The following is a 21,220-nucleotide window of genomic DNA, read 5'->3' as shown; positions in this document are numbered from 1 at the left end:
CTCTCTCATCTCTCCCCTTATCTTCTTCCGTATCCCTCTCTCATCTCCCCTTCTCCCTATCCATCTCTCTCTCTTATCTTTCCCCTTCTCCTTGCCCATCTCCCTCTCTTATCTCTCTTTCTCTCTCTCTCTCTCTCTCTCTCTCTCTCTCTCTCTCTATGCGATGTTCTTCTCTCTCCCCACCTCCCTCTCTTCCCTTCGCCTCTCCCAAATATCTAACAAATCTTTCAATGTTAGGCTTTAAAATATATTATAAACATGAGTTTCTAAAGAAATTAAACAAAATCAACCTAAAATGGAAAGAAATCAAACTCACTCATGGCCGAACTAAACAAACTTGAAATTAAAAAAAAAAAAATCTGAAATCTCAACCTAAAAGCCAAAGTCTCAATCAGCCCTCCAACTTTGCCTCCAAAATCATCCCTAATCAGCACCCCCAAAATCAAACTTAATTTCACTCGTCATCCTTCAACTTCTGGGTTCTTTTAGCACCATCCCTCAACTTCAATTTAATGCCATCCAAAGTCCTTCTAGCCAAATTTCGTTAGGATTTTTCGACCAAAAGCTAAGCTTGAAATGCCACATTGGCACTTTAACAATTAAAAAAAATGAAATATTCTCTCTTATAAATGGCAACAAAATCTGGCCAATTGAGAGATAGAGTAGAGAAATAAGACTACAAAAAAGGGAGAGAGAAAAAATGTTAATTCCAAATGTAAGAAAGAGAATACCTTTTTAAAATGTCAACTTGTTATTTCTAGCACAACTTTTAGCCAGAGCTCCTAATGAAATTTGATCAGAAGGACTCGGATGGTATTAAATTGAAGTTAAATAATTTTTATGATACAAATTAAATCTTAAGGACAACGCTAATACAATCCTATAAGTAATAATGATTGAAATTAAGAATCCAAATTCATTTAGGACCTCATATTTCAATTTAGCACAATCAAACCCTTATAAATTCCGGAAATTAAGCAATTGGGTGCTATTTCCATAATGTCTATAGTCTAAAACATATATTAAAAGTGCATAAAATAAAGATCTCCAAATTTTAAATATATATGAACCGTAATTTGTGGATTTTATTTTTTGTGCATTTAATGCTTTGTTTTAGATGATACATATTATATTATGCTAACAGATTTTTCTTGCCTAGACCTGGTATATCATGGATCTAAAACACAAAATATATGATGGGACTTATCTATTAAATACATAGGTCCCACTTGTTTGTTTCTTGGGTCTATGATAGACCGGGTCTAGGCAAAATTTTCCTAGGCTAACATCTGAATATTTCACATGTCAACCAATTTGAAGAAAATAGGGTTAACTACTAAATATTAAATTTTGTGAGGAGTCAAATTAAAATTTGAAATTTTATTTAGTTTTAACAATAAAGTTAAACGGCTAATTTGGACTTCTAATGCATCCTAAAATCAACAAGCGTAAATGTCATCTTAGAAATGAACGTTATTAGTACATAGAGAATGAGTAGCAGGTGATGTGAAAGAGTAGCCAATTGCTCTGACCTGAAGAACTACATGTGCATAGCTATTATGCCAAGCAAGAAATGATGAAGGGAGAATGATGGTGGGTAGCATTAGAGAATAAGAAAATGTTGGAGAGTGACTTTCTTGGTGGCTCAATTTTAGTATATCATTTAAAAAGGGAGAGTTAGCATGAGAGAGAATGCCAAACACACTTTTGAATCATTCTTTGTTGCCAATTCTTCCTGCCCACTCTAAAATCTTACTCATATGGTTTTGCAGATAATAAGCTCAAAGGAAGGATGCCCAAGTCCATTTCAATCTTATCCATGTGGATTTCATTAGTAATAAGCTCAAAGGAAGGATACCCCATTCCATTTCAATCCTATAAAATCTTGAAATGCTCAATCATCCCCCTAATCATGGTTTTAAAACATGGTCACGGCCATGTTCGCATCGCAATCGCAAGTAATAGAAACGTGATTGTATCGACCATAACATAATGCTAATGGCTTGGTGCTATATAAATTTTTTTTTTTAAATTTGCAAAATTCAAAAAATGAGTAGATATTGGTAGACACAAGTAAAACTAACATACACAACTATATAATAAGTATAAACACATTAAATTAGATGCTATTTATAATTAATAATTTATTTTAGCAAAAATAATTTAGAAAAATAGTTCATATTAGGAGAAAAAAAATATAAACCTATAAATCGTGCAAATTAATGCTTCATACTATTAATTTAACAAAAAAAAATATGTCAAATAAAATTTTCTTCAACAAATATGTGAAAAACAACAAATAGTACTTAACTTTTGCAATAAATAGTTGCGGAAAATTTTCTTGACAGTAATAAGTACAAGAATACAATAGATATCCGAAAAATGCAATTTCAAGGCTTTTCTTTTGCATAAGTATAGAATTTGACAATGTGCTTATGGTGATTTTGTGAATTTATGTTTTGGGTTTTGTCATTTTTCATTTAGCTGATTTTTTTATTTTGACTTGCCTACACTAAAAATATTATTGTACCAAACCAATATACGAGTGTCAAGTATCTTGAGTGCTTTACACTTAATCAATAATTAATAATCATATACTCTAATTAATACATACTTATCAATACTTGACATTTATCTATTAACTTTGTGTAATACACTAAATACAGCAGGATTTTTCTTTATTTTTTTTAGCCCTTTTTTTTCATCGGTGCATAAAATGATTCTAAAGATAGCTTAATTAGCCTTATAAATAAAGAATTTGTGTTAATTTAGACCAAAAGTTCAAGTTTAGTCTATATGACAAGGATGCGTTTTAGTTGTTAAGCCTGGATTTCATTGCCTAGATGTGACTTGGTTTTTAAGCCTCGTTGTTTTGGCTAGGATGTTTGTAAATCTTGTTTCTTTGCGCTTTTTATTAGTAAAAGAAATTTTGTGTTCTCTTTTCTTATTAATTATTAGAATAATGTTAAAAAAAAAAACTTATTATCGAAATAATATTTACTAAAGGAAACACCAATTGAAAAAAAAGATTTACGAGAAAGCAGTGCAAGAAGAAAAAGCCTATCCAATAAGCAGTTTCCATGTTATATTTGCACGAGCATGGAAAACTATTTTTTGCTCTCGAAAATGCCAATCAAACTAACATTTTCAAGAGCAGTCAAATGTCTATGAAAACATCAGTCTAAAAGGCATTTTCAAAGACAATATCAAGCTTGGTCTGACGTAGAATTTAATGCAAATTTTATACATAAGGTATTTCTTTATTAAAATATATTGTACAATTTAAAACAAATTTCTTTTCTTATATAAAATTTTGATAAATTTTGGATGATGAAAAATAGAAATAAAAAATTTTATGAGGATTTTAGAGTTGTATTGATAAAAATATTAGTGATATAAATGAAAATAATATTTTTTATAATATTATTAATATAATATAAATTGAATTTTTTTGTAATTGTTTGGGAACTAGAAAAACTAATTTATGAAATTTTAATTAGAATTTGTTGTGTTAAATTTGTTGTTTTATATATATTTGTTGTAATAAATATACATGAAAAATATTTTTTTTGAATTATTCCTTAGAATGAAAACTAAAAGATGAAAGGAAAATGTTCAAACAAAAATATAATATAAATGTAAGTTATGTTAAAAAAAAATCAATGAAATTGAATGTGTATTATAATGTACATAATATATTTATAATTATTTGAGAAAATGCACTAATGTCAACCCAAATGTCTTTCTGTGCCATGTCATGGAGACCTCCTTGTACATTGTGATTTCAACGGATATCGACTTGTCGAACCACAGGATCTACTTTTGTCTTTCCTTTTGATTCTACATTCTTTCCATCACTCCTTTGACAATTCTAAACTTAACCAGTGCTAAAATTATGTGGATTGTCATAACTAAAAGGCTAGTGTTATTCAGGATCATATATGGACTGATATAAGTCACTAAAAGAATGTCTGGCATAGCTTCTCAAAACTTTTTTGTATCATAATATGTAGAAGAAGACGCATTAAAAGCCGAAATTATATATTAAAATGACATTGCATTAGTAAATAGAGAGACAAGTGGGTGAGTTTACAGTGGTACTATCATTGGAATAAAATGAGTGAAAGATTGTTGTTCTTGATGAGTAAAATTATACGGACTTCAAAAAAAGAGTGCAAATTCCACTCAACAAGTATTATTGAACTTGATAAAATAGACATAGCAAGATCTACATGATACCCATAGGTAATAGGTGGAGGGACATGGAGTACAATCTCCTTTGAGGACACATTAATGGAAACATGTCTTTCTAATATACCATGTCTCCATCATTTTTCCTGCAACGGTTGAACACAAGGTATTTCCATTGGCAGATGGGCAGGTTGAAATGAATGAGTTGTAGTCATAAAGTATTGTGTGTTTAATGCACCCAACAAACTAAAAACTCTCGACCAAATCGACGAATAAACTTAGGAGGATGATTTTGGTAAATTGCATACACGTTAGAGTCCATCCACTTTTATGAAGATAAAAACATTATTCATTAGTAAAACATCATATAATTAGATGAAAAGAGAATAAAACACGCCAAATTATTTATTATAACTCCAATTTATACACCTTCAAGGGAAATCCAGTGTATTGTTCATTTTACAAACTATTGTATATACTTTGAATGCATTCCCAATAGTCATTGCAATAGGCCGCTCATAACGACATGATTATGCTATGCATTTCAAGTATCAATGTTAGATGCATGTTTAATTGTCCAATGATGATCTAGTTGTCCTCGTAAGTCCCATGAAATGCAAAGTATTGGCTTAGTATATAGGCAAAGGAATTGGTTGGTCCATACCATACTAATAAAAGTAGCGATTTGGTTAATGCCATTGATTGATGTGGAAGCATATTAGTGGCACTACTAACCTCACACACGCCTTCCATTTAAGTGAAATGGTAACAACATATTCTTAACCTCTTTGCATGATTCCCAACACATATACAAATAACATAAAAGTTATTAAAGTATATTATAAATGACAAAAATGATCATTATACCATAAATTGATAAAGGAATATTATATTACTTGATAGTTTCATCGTTAATCTAATTGTATTTGCAATAACCACAGCACATGCATCAGTGTATATGTTGTTCTTAATGGATTTTCACTTATAAAAAAAATAATAAGGTTATTAAATAAATTTAGTTTTCTTTTAAGGATTAAAACAAAAATTAAATACATATAAATTGATAAAAAAAAAAACTACCAAAACCCATACGATTTGCCGAAAATGAAAGTTTACAGCATACGAGTTGATGGTGAAATGATAGGGAGTCATTCCCATACCCATTATTGCAAAAATATAGCCTGCAATTTGATACGCAGTTAGATTAGTTACACCACACATTTATCTATACAACCAAGACAAACATACTCCCTAACTACACTTGCCTGCTATTTTTTAAAATCCTCTAAAAGTGGCAAAAACATTAAATGAATGAAATTATTTGTCTTCCTAAAAAATATAAGTCACAGGTGAAATGATGGACTACAACATTAAGTATGCCATTCGATAAGTGAGCAACGTTTTCTGCCAATCACAATAGCAACAGTCGACAGCCACGTATAACAGCTTCTGGAGGAATAATTCCCAACAACTAACCCCATAAAGCTTTACGATCATAATTTAGATTTTTTGTGACTGCATTGCCATCAACAGGCATTTAAATGTAGGCAATTTACAATCACGACTCTTACCAATTACCAAAAATATAAACCAATGCCTTCTTCCTAGCATACCAAGCTTTCCTGTATGATATCTCAAAATTAAATTGATTCATGATAGCTTGAATAATGACATCAACTATTAACTTCAAATACTTGCTGACGATTTCCATAATGCATCCATTGATCATTTGATTATCTAGTTGCTTATGGTCCTGTGTCAACATAGGAGTACAGCAAGTATGTGGACCATTATAAATACTTATTCTCAATATGGGTTTGATCTTTTCTTTATTGTTCGAAACTTCCATGGATAACCTTCATTGGATCAAATACATTTAACCCTCTAAAAAGTCAGTTGTGATTTAATCACTAAATATGCAACATTATTTCTAATTGAGAATTATTTCACAATATACTGAACATCTTTTTCTGAGTTAAAAAGCACACCATTACTTAACTCAGAAGATTCATTCCAACTTTTATGTTCTTGGGAATGAAGATTAGTGAGTTCCATAGCATCCAAATTTATGGTTCTATAATGTGATGATGAAAAGATAAATTGCAACATTGACCTATACTGGTGAGTAATGTGTGAACCAGGAACACTTAGATCATTAAGTCATTGGTCACATGCCTACCTTTATTATGACCAACATTCTCATCACCAATAGTACCCTCAATCTTCATTAATCGTCATCATAAAGTAAGACATATTCCTTAGTGACCCATTATATATTCTAACCTTTGCTCATTATCATCATTGTCTATAAAATCCATCCTATTGTCCTACGCCTACATTTGAACATGGTGTGTAGTTAGACAAACCAACATCATGGTGTTATTGACTACCAATCTTAGTAATCGGTTCACTAGGACCAGCTAATTCTCTATTTTAAACATTTATCGATGACAGACATTCTACTTAACTAAAACCAATAAATTGGGTATGTCTCTATCTTAATAATTACTCAAGGTTATACATCCATAATCAGAGGTATTGCCAAGATTACTTAGTCCATTTGGTTGACATAGATCATTATTCATCGTAGTGCCAACATCATTCATCAATTGACAATTTATGTTGTGCAACTGATCATTTAACTCAAATCCAACTTAACAAATAGTTTAACAGGATTATAAAAATTACCTAAATATTATCATTATCCTTAATAACTAATACATTGTTTTGTGGACCAATATTGGATTCCTATAAATAACTCTAGAGACCTTATAAATAATTCCTAAACTTACTGCAACTATTATCCTATGAATTAACTCAATGAAATTTGGCCTACTTATGAACTTAATTCACCTTATCATTGAACTTGCATTCGCAACATCATATTGAAAACTAGATATCCCAAAATTCATTTGACCTTCCTAATGAGCAATGAAGGATATATATATGTTGATAATTTGTAGTACCTATAAATAAATATTTGGTTAAAATCTTGGCTTCCATTAATTATATGGACACTTATCATTGTCAACTTAAAATTACAAATCATGTAAATTTAGTAAGCATTTCTAATTCTGCTGTCCAAACAACAATCAATTAATATTGATAATTATTGTGGTTCAACCTAACTGAATCTTGGATATAAATTATACTCTTAAACTAAAAGAATTTTATATACTAATATTATTACACTAAAATTTACATCAAATTTATATGTAGACATGCCCTTCTAGCATTCTCCCATTTACAATAATAAATCTTCTAAGACTCAGGTAGATTTTTTTGTTTCTTTACTTCATCTAATAAACAATCTAAAGTTATATATGCTCCCTCTTCAATTAATGTTAACACTAATTGATCCTAGGTATTAACATTTTCTCAAGTCCATAATTTCATTGCTGCATTAAAGTAATGTAAAGTTACAATTTCACTTAAAACGATAACCTTATTTGCTTTGGTTATTATATAGCAGTATTTATTATTTCTGATAATAATTTATTAATCATATTGATGTGCTTCATTAACCCAATCTTTGGATTCATTCTAACATCATAAATTTTTCTTTCACATTTTTTTTACCTTGCGCTGTAGCGAATGGGTGTCGCAAAACCTTCAAAGTCATACATGTAATAACTATTTATATGTAAAAAAAAAAAAAGCATATATATTTTTCATAGCAATTGTTATATTACAAAATTATATTTAAATATAATTATATTATATTTATAATTAAATTGCTCATGTAAAGATGATTATTGCATATATGACTTAGAAAGTATTGCAAGGCCCATTTCCTAAAGTGCAAGTTTAAAAAATGTGGAAAAAAACTTATAATGCTAGAACGAATCCAAAGATTGGTTTGGTGGAGCACATCAACATGATTAACAAATTATTACAAGAAATATTTAATACTGGCCATATATAATAATTACAGCAAAGAAGGCTGTCATTTTAAGTGAAACTATAACTTTGCATTATTTTAATGTAGTAATGAAAATTTGGACTCAAGAAAATGTTAACATCTATGATCAATTAGTGTTAACATTACTTAAAAAGGGAGTGGATATACATTACAAGATGTTAAGATTATAACTAGCTTGCCTGTTGATGGTGATGCAGTCATAAGAAATTTAGATTATGAATGGGAAGCTTTATGTGGTCGGTTAGTGGGAATTCTTCCTCCAGAAGATGTTATACGTGGCTCCCAACGGTGCATTGGTGAACTTATATTTTTTTGGAAGACAAATAATTTCATTCACTTAGTGTTGTTGCCCTTTTGGAGAATTTAGAAATAGCAGGCACGTATAGTTGAGGAGGAGCATTTTTAGCATGGTTATATAGGAAAATATGTTGTGCAACTAATCCAACCACATCTCAAATTGACGATTGTACTATACTTCTACAACTATGGGCATGGGAATGAATCCCCATCATTTTACTAGCAATTTGTTGAAGGAGCGGAAGCGTGAAAAACACAAGTTTATACCATTGAATTCAAAAATTTTCACCTAGGGTCACATGCATCATGCAAGATTTATTTTTATCTATTTGATTTCAATGATAAACAATATATTAAAACACTTTTAATATATTTTTTGATCTGTATTTGCCATTTAAGATTTTAAAATTAATCAGATTAATTTTAGAACCCTAGATTAAATCAAGAACAAATACACTAACCTCTTGATGCACTGCAGTGTATTTGTGCCTTTGAGATACACCTTCAGGACATCAGATGTTGTCCATCTAGCTTGTCCACACTAAGAACACTTATGGCAGCCCTTGAATAGCTTATAAAGCTTTTTTTATTATTTAGAAAATCAAGTTCTGCCTTTTAAGAGATTAAAGATGTAAATAGGACACTAGAAACAATTTCTAGTATTTTTAATTCAAGAGATTGTTTGCTAATCTCTTAGAATTGATGAGAGGTGAAGAAGAAGAGAGGGAGAGGAGCCTTTGGGTGGCGGCACAAAGAGGATAGCTACTGGTTGTGTTATTTTCTTTTCATAACAACACTTATAGTTAGGTCAACACATTAAACCCTTGCCACATGTCACCCTCTGATTGGTCCTAGGTTTAATTGACCCAATCATATTGTGCCAAGTGTCAAACCTATATTTAATCTTAATTTTAATCATCTTACATGATTAAAAGACATTTGGCAAGCTTATGTGTAGTGCCATGTGTCACCATCTCATGGTGCCACATGTCACCCTGTGAAATGACCAAAATGCCCCTGTGTCTTAATTTTGAGTTCTCAACCCAAAATAATTATTTCTCTTCTTCTAATCAATTTATATCAAATATAAATCAATTAATTAATCTTTATTAATTAATTTCTCATTAATTAAATTCATATTTAAACACTTTAAATATAAATTTAACTTATACTGTACATCCAATAAAATAGATTTGGTTTCAAGTCATGCTAGGGACTTTGCAATCTAATTGCAAATCAAACCTATTTAATTAATCAATTAAACTCTTTAATTAATTAATTAAATCATATTTAATTAGGTGATTACTTGTGTATGTGTGTGACTTACTAGGCTCATCACTAATTGGCAATGAGATATGATATCAACTCTTAATATCATCAGAACTCTTTCTTACCATAAATGATTTCTCTAAATCATTTTATACACCTCATAGACCATGGTTAACACCTAGCATAGCATGCCATGGCCACCCAATCAGTAATAAGGTTTACCTTAAATGAACCTATAATCATATGTTACCATGCACTAGAATCTCTCTGTTACAAAATCCCAACTCAAGTTGGAGTCATGGTTTATGTCAAACTCCATTTGCTATGAATATTATGTTCTCTTTTAATCCCAGTTCTTGATTAAAAAGATTTTTCTCATTAGAAACTCTTTCAGAATAAATCTATCTGTCCTAGTCAGAAACTTAAAACATCAAGAATAATTAAATGAACATAGGATTTTATCTCTATTTACTTAGAGGAACAGATTCCATCTTGATCAACACCTACCTCCATATATAACTAGTAGGAGCCAACATATGCCCATATACCCATACACAGTACAAGTATGAAAACAGTATCAAACTCAAACCACCTATATACAAAATAACTGTGCTATCTCAGGTCTAAAGATTATATGCACTGATATGATTTATGATAATACATTGACAAAAGTAAACTCCATGTGCTTGTCATAAGTATCACTGGTTCGGCCTACTTATTATGTATAAGTGCCTATCATATTTGTTATATTGCATGAGACTCACCATTCCATCTTATTTATATCTCATATAAATAACTTAGGAATAAACATGAATACAATCTTTCTGGATAAGTCATGTCCTTATTATGAAGTATCCTCAATTGTGAACCTATTTATGATACTTTGTACCAGAAATAATGTCACTAATATTTTTAACAACTTAAGAATAGAATTTCTAACAAAATATCAATGGACCTTTTCTATTACACATAAATATATTATGTAAACGAAAAAGTGGAAATGCCTTTTATTAATAAAAATATGTACAAGACACATACTAAATGATATGCTCTAGGGCATACTACTAACAATCTGTAACACCCCCGTTTGCATAGCCTAGTAGATTTCACTGTTCTGGTGACCGGTGTCGGTCCGGACAATTAATGGGATTAGAACCACACTTAAGACAACTAGAGAAGCTATAAATACAAATAATTAGTAATGTCCAATTAGTTAAGTATAAACAAGAAAAATAGAACATAAGAAGTTAAACGAGCCGAGAGTCACAGCGATGGGTGACCTTCTTGGGAACGACTGCGAAGTCATTTTAAATTCAAATTTTGAACCGTAAAATGTGACGCCGCGGTCCTTAGGACCCTTATGAATACAGTGGAAAAGAGAAAATCACGAAAAAGAACTGTTAAGCCAGTCAAATAATTAGGTCAGGGAGCCGGAAGAAATATTGAATTATTTGCAAACCGGGATGAACCGGCGAGGGGCAATTTGGTCAATTAACCCCGAGAGCTGACTCCTGACCTAACTGTCAAATAAAATCGGAGAAAAAAAAATTTTGAAATCGAGAATTAAATTAAAGAACTAATAGAAAAAAAAAGAAAAAGAAAAGAAAAGAAAAAGTTAATTACATCACCTTATGACATCAAAATGATGTCAAAATTAATTATTTTAATTCCCACAATTGTTGACCCATTCAAATACATAAAACAAGACATAAAATACATAAAAACAAAAATATCAACCTTCTCCTACCTCAAAGAAAATGGCAGCCATAGTCTTTCCCAAACCCCACCATTGATCCTCCATGAAAGCTTGAATACAAGCTTTTAAACACCCATTTGACCCTACCTTACCCCAAATTCTCCCATAAAAACTTGATTTAATGACTTGAAAAGAAGATTGGTCATCAAAGAAAGGAGAAAAGAAGAAAGAAAATTGGAGAAAAGGGGAGTTAGAAGTTGCTACACAAAGGTTAGTGATTTAAGTTGCAAATGAGTTTATTACTTGTGTTTATAACTTAGTTAACTTAGAAAAATGCTTAAAATAAAATAAAAATTTGTTGAGGAAAAATGAATAATTTTCAGCCAGCATGTATTTGGGAGTATATTTGCATGGTTTGATGGATTTAATTGGGTATATAAACCTTAGTTAATTGAATGACTATGTTTAGAGGTATGGAATCAAGTAAATGCATGAGGTTAGTGAATTAGGGTTTGGACATTAGGGTTTAGAGACCAAAAATGTAAAAAACTTGTAAATGGTGTCTTTGACCTAATGTGAAGTGAAAAATGGTCATTTGTGACCAAATGAGGTGTGTTAGAAATGTTGAAATTAAAAGCCAATTTGGATTGGATAAGGTCATGTGCTGGCAGCATGACCAAAACCTCCTTTGAGGGACCAAAAATGAAATTTTACAAGCCCAATGGATATGGGACCAATTGGGGATGAAAATAGGCACTAAATGACACAATTTTCATTTAGGAAGCCTGCCTAAAAAGTGGCTACAACCTAGTGAACAAAGTGACCGAAGTTGAGAAATCGCAGGCTACCACTGCACAAACTGACCAAATGAAAAGTGTTTGTTCATTTGGTCATAATTTGATCTAGGCAGGTCAAAATGACCTGAAATTTTACCAGTGGTTAGATGAGATATAGACCTAAAACTTTCATGAAGAACACCAACCCAAATTATACCATTAACCCAATCAAATTACTAAGCAAATTTGGTGACCTGAATCTGCAGATTGCAGATTTGCCATTTGAACAGTAAAGTTTCAATGGCTATAACTCTCTCTAGAAAACTCCGATTTAGGTGATTCTTGAACCGATGGAAACCTAAGGCATAGTATAAAATTTCATATGAGAAAGTTAGATCAAATTATGGACCTAACTTGATCTACAAAACTCCAATTGGAGTGATTCAAAAAGGAGAATAAACTTGAGACAATAGGGAACATTTTCTATGAAGAAAGCTTTGCCAAATTCTAATAGTAAACTGACCAATGAAACAATACAATTAGGAACACCAAAACTGAAAATTTGGCAATTTTGCCTAAAAGACCTAAGTTTTGAGAAAATGACCAAAACCAACAAGTTTGGTGACCAAAATGTGGTATGTGGGTAAAGTTGGAATTCTCATACCTATTAAGCCTTAGAAAGTCAATAATTTGACTTGAATAGTGCAGTGAATAGTAACCCGAAACACAAAATTTCAAGAACGTCGAATTTAGCAAGTTAGAGCTAGGTAAAAGTGAAGTTAAATTTATTTTTGGATTTATGCTAAGGTATAGTACTGAAACACTGTGAAATTGTGTGTTTCAGTGGAAAGGAATACCGGGACAGAACCCGAGGAGTCGAGTCAAGGCCAACAAGCGACTCGTTTGAGGTTTGTGCACAACGTATACTTTTTATAATCATCTTTTGCATACTGTTTTGAATAATGTGAAATATTGGATTATGGCATTCTTATTATGTTTTGATTTAAATTGTTGAAAGTTATTATGTATATTGAAATGACAATGTTTAGCAAATTGTTAAGATAAGTTTTGAAATCACAGTGTCATGACCATATATTTGAACACCTCACTAGCACGACTAGTGGGGATAATTAGTTTCGAATTTTGATTCCTTCTCTGGAGAAGTGTTGAGGTGTGCCAGTAGAAGAGGATGTGAATGAATATCCATATATTTGAGCTAGCTAGCCTTGTGATGTGATTTCTCTTTAGCCTCTGGCTATTGAGATTCTATTTGTTTCGAATGGCATGATCTAACTGTGGGTTTTATGAAATGTGTTTTGATACTTTGAAATAAACTTGGTTTGCATTTAAAATCTCATAATGTATGATTTGTACTTAATTCTCATGTTCAGCCAAATTTTTGAATAAATGTGATTTAAGTTTCGCATAAAGATTATTTTAGTATGTTGTGCACCACTGAGTCCTAGTACTCAGCGATAGCTTCTATTGCTGTCGCAGATACAGAGACTAGGGGAGCAACAGACTGAGCTGCTGAGGTGTGAGGAGCTATCAGGTTGAAGTCACCGGGTATAATTTATACCCTAACTGTAAATATTTCTTTTGATATATGTATTGCACATAAATGTATGGACATGTAAAATGGGTCTTGAGCAGCTTGTACAAAGTTTGTATGAAGTTTGTAATAAAAATTTAGTTTGAAATTCCTTTTATGTAAATTTTGTAATGATATATATATATAAATTATTTTGTCTCTAATAAAATATGAGAGGAACTATTTTATTTAATTTGAATGAAATGTTGTTAGTATTTTGAGGATTATTGAATTTTGAACTTGAGAAATTGATTGAAATGATTGTGGAGTTATTGAAATGGATTGAGTTTGATTATGAAATTGAAGTAGTGGTTGAGAAAAATTTTTAGAAGTGCTTTTTTACAGGTATTGAAGAACTGTTTTCTCAAAATACAGGTAGAACTCTGTCAAAATTTTTATAAAATTTGCGAAAAAAAACAAAATGGACCAAAAATATTAACTAGATTTACTTTTAATCATATGTTTTAAATACCTATTAGAAAATGCTCATCACTTGTCAAAAGTAAGAAAATTGTTTAAAATCCCTTGTAGGGTACTTAATGAGTTATCAGTAAGTGAAGTTCGGTAGTTCATTAGGTATTCTACGGGAACATGTTATGCCTTACAGAGGAGTAAGGTGTGACACAATCTCCCACTAGCACTAGAGCCATTCATTACAATATCTTAAACCCATCTTCTCAAGATGTCGGTCTAGCTGAGTCTGTGACATAGGCTTAGTGAATGGATCAGCCGGATTTTCAGTTGATGCTATTTTCTACATGGCTACATCGCTTCATCCAACTATTTCTCTGATAATGTGGTAGCGCCTTTCTATGTGTTTGGATTTTTGGTGAGACCTTAGTTCCTTAGCCTGTAGGACTGCTCCATTGTTGTCACAGTGTAGTGGAACTGCTGACTCAATGGAAGGAACTACTGTAAGTTCTGTCACGAACTTCTTTATCCAAATAGCTTCCTTTGCAGCATCTAATGCAGTAATATACTCAGCCTCGCTAGTGGAATCTGCAGGCGTGCTCTGTTTGGAACTCTTCCAACTGACTGCACCTCCATTATAAATGAACACATATCCAGAGGTAGACTTTTTATCATCGATATCTGATTGGAAATCAGAATCAGTATAACCATCCAATTGCAAGTCTCCACCTCCATAGATCAAGAATAAATCCTTAGTTCTTCTCAAGTACTTAAGGATATTCTTGACAGCTATCCAGTGTTCCAAATCTAGATTGGATTGATATCTGTTAGTCAAACTAACAGCATATACGATATCCAGCCTAGTACACAATATTACATACATTAAACTTCCAATAACCAAAGCATATGAAATCCTGGCCATCTTATCTCTTTCTTCAGGTGTCTTTGGAGACATCTCTTTAGAAAGGTGGATACCATGTCTCACTGGTAACAATCCTCTCTTGGAATCAAGCATGTTAAACCTCTTTAACACCTTTTCCAAGTATAGACTTTGGGATAAACTAATTATTCTTTTCGCTCTATCTCTATAGATGTGAATCCCAAGAATATAGGCTTCCTCCCCTAAGTCTTTCATGGAGAATGTATTTGATAACCATACATTTACAGTTATCAACATACCTGTGTCATTACCCATCAAAAGTATGTCATCCACATATAAGACAAGGAAAGTGATAGCACTGTCACTAACATTCTTATATACACATGGCTTATCCTCTTTTTTTATAAAACCAAATGATTTAATAGCTTCATTAAAATGGATGTTCCAACTCCTCGAAAGTTGTTTTAACCCATAAATGGATCGCTTTAGCTTGCGCACTTTAGAACCATCTTAGGATTCAAAACCCCTAGGTTGTTCCATGAAAATGTTTTCTTCAATGTATCCATTGAAAAAGGCTATTTTCACATCCATCTGTCAAATCTCATAATCATAGTATGCAGCTATTGCTAATAGAATCCTAATTGATTTAAGCATGGCAACAGGCGAGAAAGTCTCCTCATAGTCGATTCCTTGCCTTTGGCGAAACCCTTTCGCTACTAGCCTTGCCTTATAGGTCTCTACCTTTCCATCAGAACCAATTTTCTTCTTGAAAACCCATTTGTTCCCTATAGGTACAATACCTTCAGGTGGGTCAACAAGATCCCAAACTTGATTCTTATACATAGAATCAATTTCGGATTTCATAGCCTCAATCCATTTTGAAGAGTCTATATCTGATATAGCTTCTTCATAGGTAAGTAGATCATCTCCGTGATTTACTTCTTCATAAGCAGACAACTCTTGTTCTTCTTCATGAAGGAAACCATATCTCATTGGTGGGTGAGATACCCTGGTTGTTCTACGAGGAATAGCTGTAGATGTTTCATCAATGGGTGTAAGTTGACTAGATGGATCTATATCTATCTGATCTGTTGGTTGGTTAGAATTCTCCAATTCTAACTCAATGTAGCATCTCTACTCAGCACAACCTTTTGTGATGTAGGCACATAAAAATAATATCCAAAACTATCTTTTGGATATTCAACAAATCGACCCTTTTCTGATCTTGTTTCCAATTTATCAGTGTTCAGCTTTTTGATATAAGCTGGACAACCCCAAATCTTAACATACTTAAGACTTGGTTTTCTTCCATGCCACATCTCATAAGTTGTGGAAGAAACTGATTTTGATGGAATCCTATTCAGAATATACAAAGCTGATTCTAATGCAAATTCCCAAAAGGAGATTGGCATATCAGTATAGCTCATCATACTACGTACCATATCTAATAGGATACGATTTCTTCTTTCAGATACACCATTCAGCTATGGCATTCCTAGAGGAGTCAGCTGGGAAACAATGCTGTGCTTTCTCAAGTATTTATCAAATTCAGTACTCAAATATTCACCTCTATGATCTGATCGAAGAGCTTTAATACTCTTTTCTATTTGATTTTCTACTTCAGATTTAAATTCTTTGAACTTTTCAAATGATTCATGTTTGTATTTCATCAAATACAAATACCCAAACCTTGATTTATCATCAGTAAAGGTAATAAAGTAATGAAAACCACCTCTAGCCATTTCTTTAAATGGACCACATATATCACTATGTATTAACTCCAAAATATTTTCAGCTCTTAGTCCTTGTACAACAAGGGTGATCTAGTCATTTTGCCCTGAATGCAGAATTCACAAGTTGGAGTAGGCTCAGAGCCCAATAAGGATAAAATCCCCATTTTCTCCAATTTTGCAATCCTATCTTCTGCAACATGACCTAATCTTAAGTGTCAAATATATTTTGAACTTGAGTTGATTTTCATCATAGCATTGCATTCTTTTAGATTGCTATACTCTGGGCAATGGAAACACTTTCCTACTGGCAGTGGAAAACACTTTCTTTTGCCTTTGTCAGCTTTGATCTTTGTTTTTCTATTTGGCTATCTTCTTGGAAGAACCAGGAATCTGAGATTTCTTTTTCTTATTGCCCTTCTTCTTGTTGGACTTTCCGGTAGAAGAAGATGCAATCAAAGCTACCTCTTTTTCTTTATTGCCTGGCATATTCTTTTGGGCAATAACCAGCATGTTGAGTAAACCAGCTAAGGTGCATTCCTGTTTAGTCATATGGAAATTTGTCACAAAATTCCCAAAAGACTCAGGAAGGGATTAAAGGATCAAATTTGTCTGTAGTTGGAAATCCATGTTGAAATCAAGATGTTCCAGCTGCTCAATCAGCCGAATCATCTTGTGGACATAATCCCCAAAATTCTGTCCCTCAGACATCCTTATGCAGAACAGCTGCCTAAATATCTCATACCTAGCATTCCTGCTGTGCTCACCATACAACTCTTGTAGGTGAAGGAGGATCTCACTCGCACTCTGCATGTTCTCATGCTGCTTCTGTAACTCATTGCTCATAGAAGCAAGCATGTAACACTTAGCTCTCATATCATTCTCCTTCCACTTGTCCAAAGTTTCATGTTCCTCTGGAGTGGCCTCTGGAGGTAAGGGACCAGGAACATTTGAATCTAGAACATAACCTATATGTTCAAGGTTCATGACAAATTTCAAATTTCTTAGCCAATCAGAGAGATTAGGTCCTGTCAACCTATTGCGATCAAGTATGCTTGCAAGGATATTGGATGGTGGTGGTTGTTTTGTGCTCATTATTATCAAAAAAATTAACTGCAGAAAATAACCAGATTTATTAGTAAATGTATCAAGTAATTAACCAAAATGATTATGGTCTTTTAATCAAATTGGTCCTCCCACTAACTTAGCGAATTCTACACTTCCAAAGTAGAAAACGGAAATCCTAGTTAGATAGATTTCTAGTAGGTGATTGAATTCTTATAATTCTATTGATCATCTTCAGGTACATCCATTAGTGGAATTACAATAAACTATAAGTGAGCAACTTCTTGCCTATCACATCTCATGTGAGGTTCAATCCTTTACCTAGCCCCTAATGCTCAAAATCTCAGGTACATCTATTATTGACTTATCTTGCATTAGTTAAGTTGATCCCATTGAGCCAGTAATTATGCAAATAATTTTAATGTCCTCAGGTACATCCAATATTGGCCACCAAACTATTTACATATTTACAACATCTCATGCTTAACAATTATTCTTAAGAAAATCTCTTAAATTAATTGCATCTTATGCAACTATTTAAAATTTCTTAAAATAATTGCCCCAATTGAGGGCCATGTTATAATTACTTTAATTATAGCATTTCCAACTTAATCATTTATTTGGAAGATTTTATAGTCATCCTAATTACTATTAAGGTCTCACTTTACACATTATTCATTTAGCATGCATATATCATATAATTACATACATTCTTATACATCTCATGCATACATGGATAAGCAGTAAATATGTTATGATCATGGAGTTTCTAAGAGATTCAATTCTGAGCCACCAAGAATTGAATCAGGGCATTCCTAGGTGCATTTCATTCATTCATTTTACAAGAGTTGCTGAAGGAGTACATAATCAACACTTGATCTTAAATTTCTCCCACTGGTCCCACCAATGCTCTTGACCTCCTTGAACTTATTGCAATCCAATATTATATAGTAATCATTGGCATACCAAGGTGAATTTACAAGAACTTAAATAAATGAAATTACAACCTAAAAATTATTACAAACTTAATAATATATGCCCAAAATAAATTAAAATTAATTAATTAATTTACAATCCCAAAGAAACATAAAAGAAATAAATCGAATCACATTGGTCTTTTATAGTCTATGATCATTCATCATGCATATCACTATTTAACAATTAAATAAAATATACATACTTAAATTAAATTGAATATCTCATATTCAACTTAAAAATCCAGATTTGAATATGATTCAAATAAATTTAAAAATTCATATTTGAATCTCATTCAAACAAATTTAAAAATTCAGATTTGAATTACATTCAAACAACCTTAAAAATTCATATTTGAATCACATTCAAACAATTTTTAAAAAATTCAGATTTGAATATTCTTCAAACAACTTTAAAAAATTATATTTAAATATGATTCAAATAACTTTAAATATTCATATTTGAATCACATTCAAACAACTTTTAAAATTCTGATTTGAATCAAAATTTAATTGTGTGATTAAAACTACTAATTAAACACTTTAATTAGTCATAGGATAGGCCTTAGATCATACAACAATTGCAGAATTAAAAAGTCAAACCTTGCACCACCTATGAAGCCCAAACCATGCGCACCATGTTGGAGTTCATCAAGCATCCCGCCACACATCCATTGCAACCAGTAATGGATAAATCATCTCATGATCAAAACACATAATTAAATCATATAATCAACAATCTAAATGGCAAATATAGTAGCTCTGATACCAATTGAAGGAGCGGAAGCGTGAAAAACACAAGTTTATACCATTGAATTCAAAAATTTTCACCTATGGTCACATGCATCATGCAAGATTTATTTTTATCTATTTGATTTCAATAATAAACAACATATTAAAACACTTTTAATATGTTTTTAGATCTGTATTTGGCATTTAAGATTTTAAAATTAATCAGATTAATTTTAGAACCCTAGATTAAATCAAGAACAAATACACTAACCTCTTGATGCACTGCAGTGTATTTGTACCTTTAAGATGCGTCTTCAGGACACCAGATGTTGTCCTTCTAGCTTGTCCACACTAAGAACACCTATGGCAGCCCTTGAACAGGTTCTAAAGCTTTTTCTATTATTTAGAAAATCAAGTTCTGCCTTTTAATAGATTAAAGATGTAAACAGGACACTAGAAACAATTTCTAGTATTTTTAATTCAAGAGATTGTTTGCTAATCTGTCACACCTTACCCCTCCGTAAGGCATAACATGATCCCATAGAATACTTAATGAACTACCGAACTTCGCCTACCGATAACTCATTAAGTACCCTACAAGGGATTTTAAAACAATTTTCTTACATTTTGGAAGTGGTGAGCATTTTGGTAGAAATTAAAAACCATTTATTCAAAGTTTAAATACTAGTAAAAATTTTGTCAATTTAAATTTTGCATAATTTTATAAAAATTTTGACAGAGTTTCCTCTGTATTTTGAGAAACCAGTTCTTTAAAGACCTGTAAAAAGCACTTCCAAAAATATTTCACAACTCCCAACCACCAATAATTCTCAAATCAACTCAATCAAGGCACTTCAAATAATTTCACAATACAAATCAAGATTTCTCATCTCAAAGTATTTAATATCTTCATTTACAAAACATAAAGTAGAAAATTCATGTTTACAAATATTAAATTTACAGAAACAAACCCAAAATAATATTATTACAATTTATTTACAATGCTCAATTTACATTGATACTTATGACATTACAGATTTACATCAAAATAACCATAAGGGTATAAAACAATACCCATTACAAAAGCTTGATGTGATCTTCAACTCGATGTGACTCACTCTGCTGCTTTTTCCTTGCTCTTATCTGCGACAATAAATTAAACTATCGCTGAGTATAAACATACTCAGTGGTGCACAATAAAGATTTAAAATGTGATACATAAATCATTTATTGATGAAACATAATTTGAATACTTCACAATCACATTTCACAAATATCAAGCTCATAACAACTCATTTTGTCAAATCATATATTAAACAACAGTTTAGTCAAACAATTGCGTAAACACAGTCTTGCCAAAGTCGTACACAACTTAAGCCATGACACAAAATTTCCGATCAATGCCGTGTTGTACACCACGACAAAGCAATCTCAACCCCATTAATCGAAACCAATGAGGGAGGTGGCTAGCTAGCTAATGAGTACTCATCCGATCTACAACCTCAGCGGCAAGCGAGAGAGGAGGAAAATAAACGATCTCAACCCCATAAATGGAGGAGGAAATGTGATACTGTCATGCTAAGTGTGAACATAAAATCCATTTCAAACATTTCATTCAAATATTGCATACAAAAATCAAATCAATTTCCAAAGTTATAATTTGATCACAAGGTGGCAACACAAAAG

The sequence above is a fragment of the Hevea brasiliensis genome, chromosome 4 (assembly GCF_030052815.1).
Source record: "Hevea brasiliensis isolate MT/VB/25A 57/8 chromosome 4, ASM3005281v1, whole genome shotgun sequence".
In the NCBI taxonomy this organism is placed as follows: Eukaryota; Viridiplantae; Streptophyta; class Magnoliopsida; order Malpighiales; family Euphorbiaceae; genus Hevea; species Hevea brasiliensis.
Note: the sequence above shows the minus strand (reverse complement) of the source record.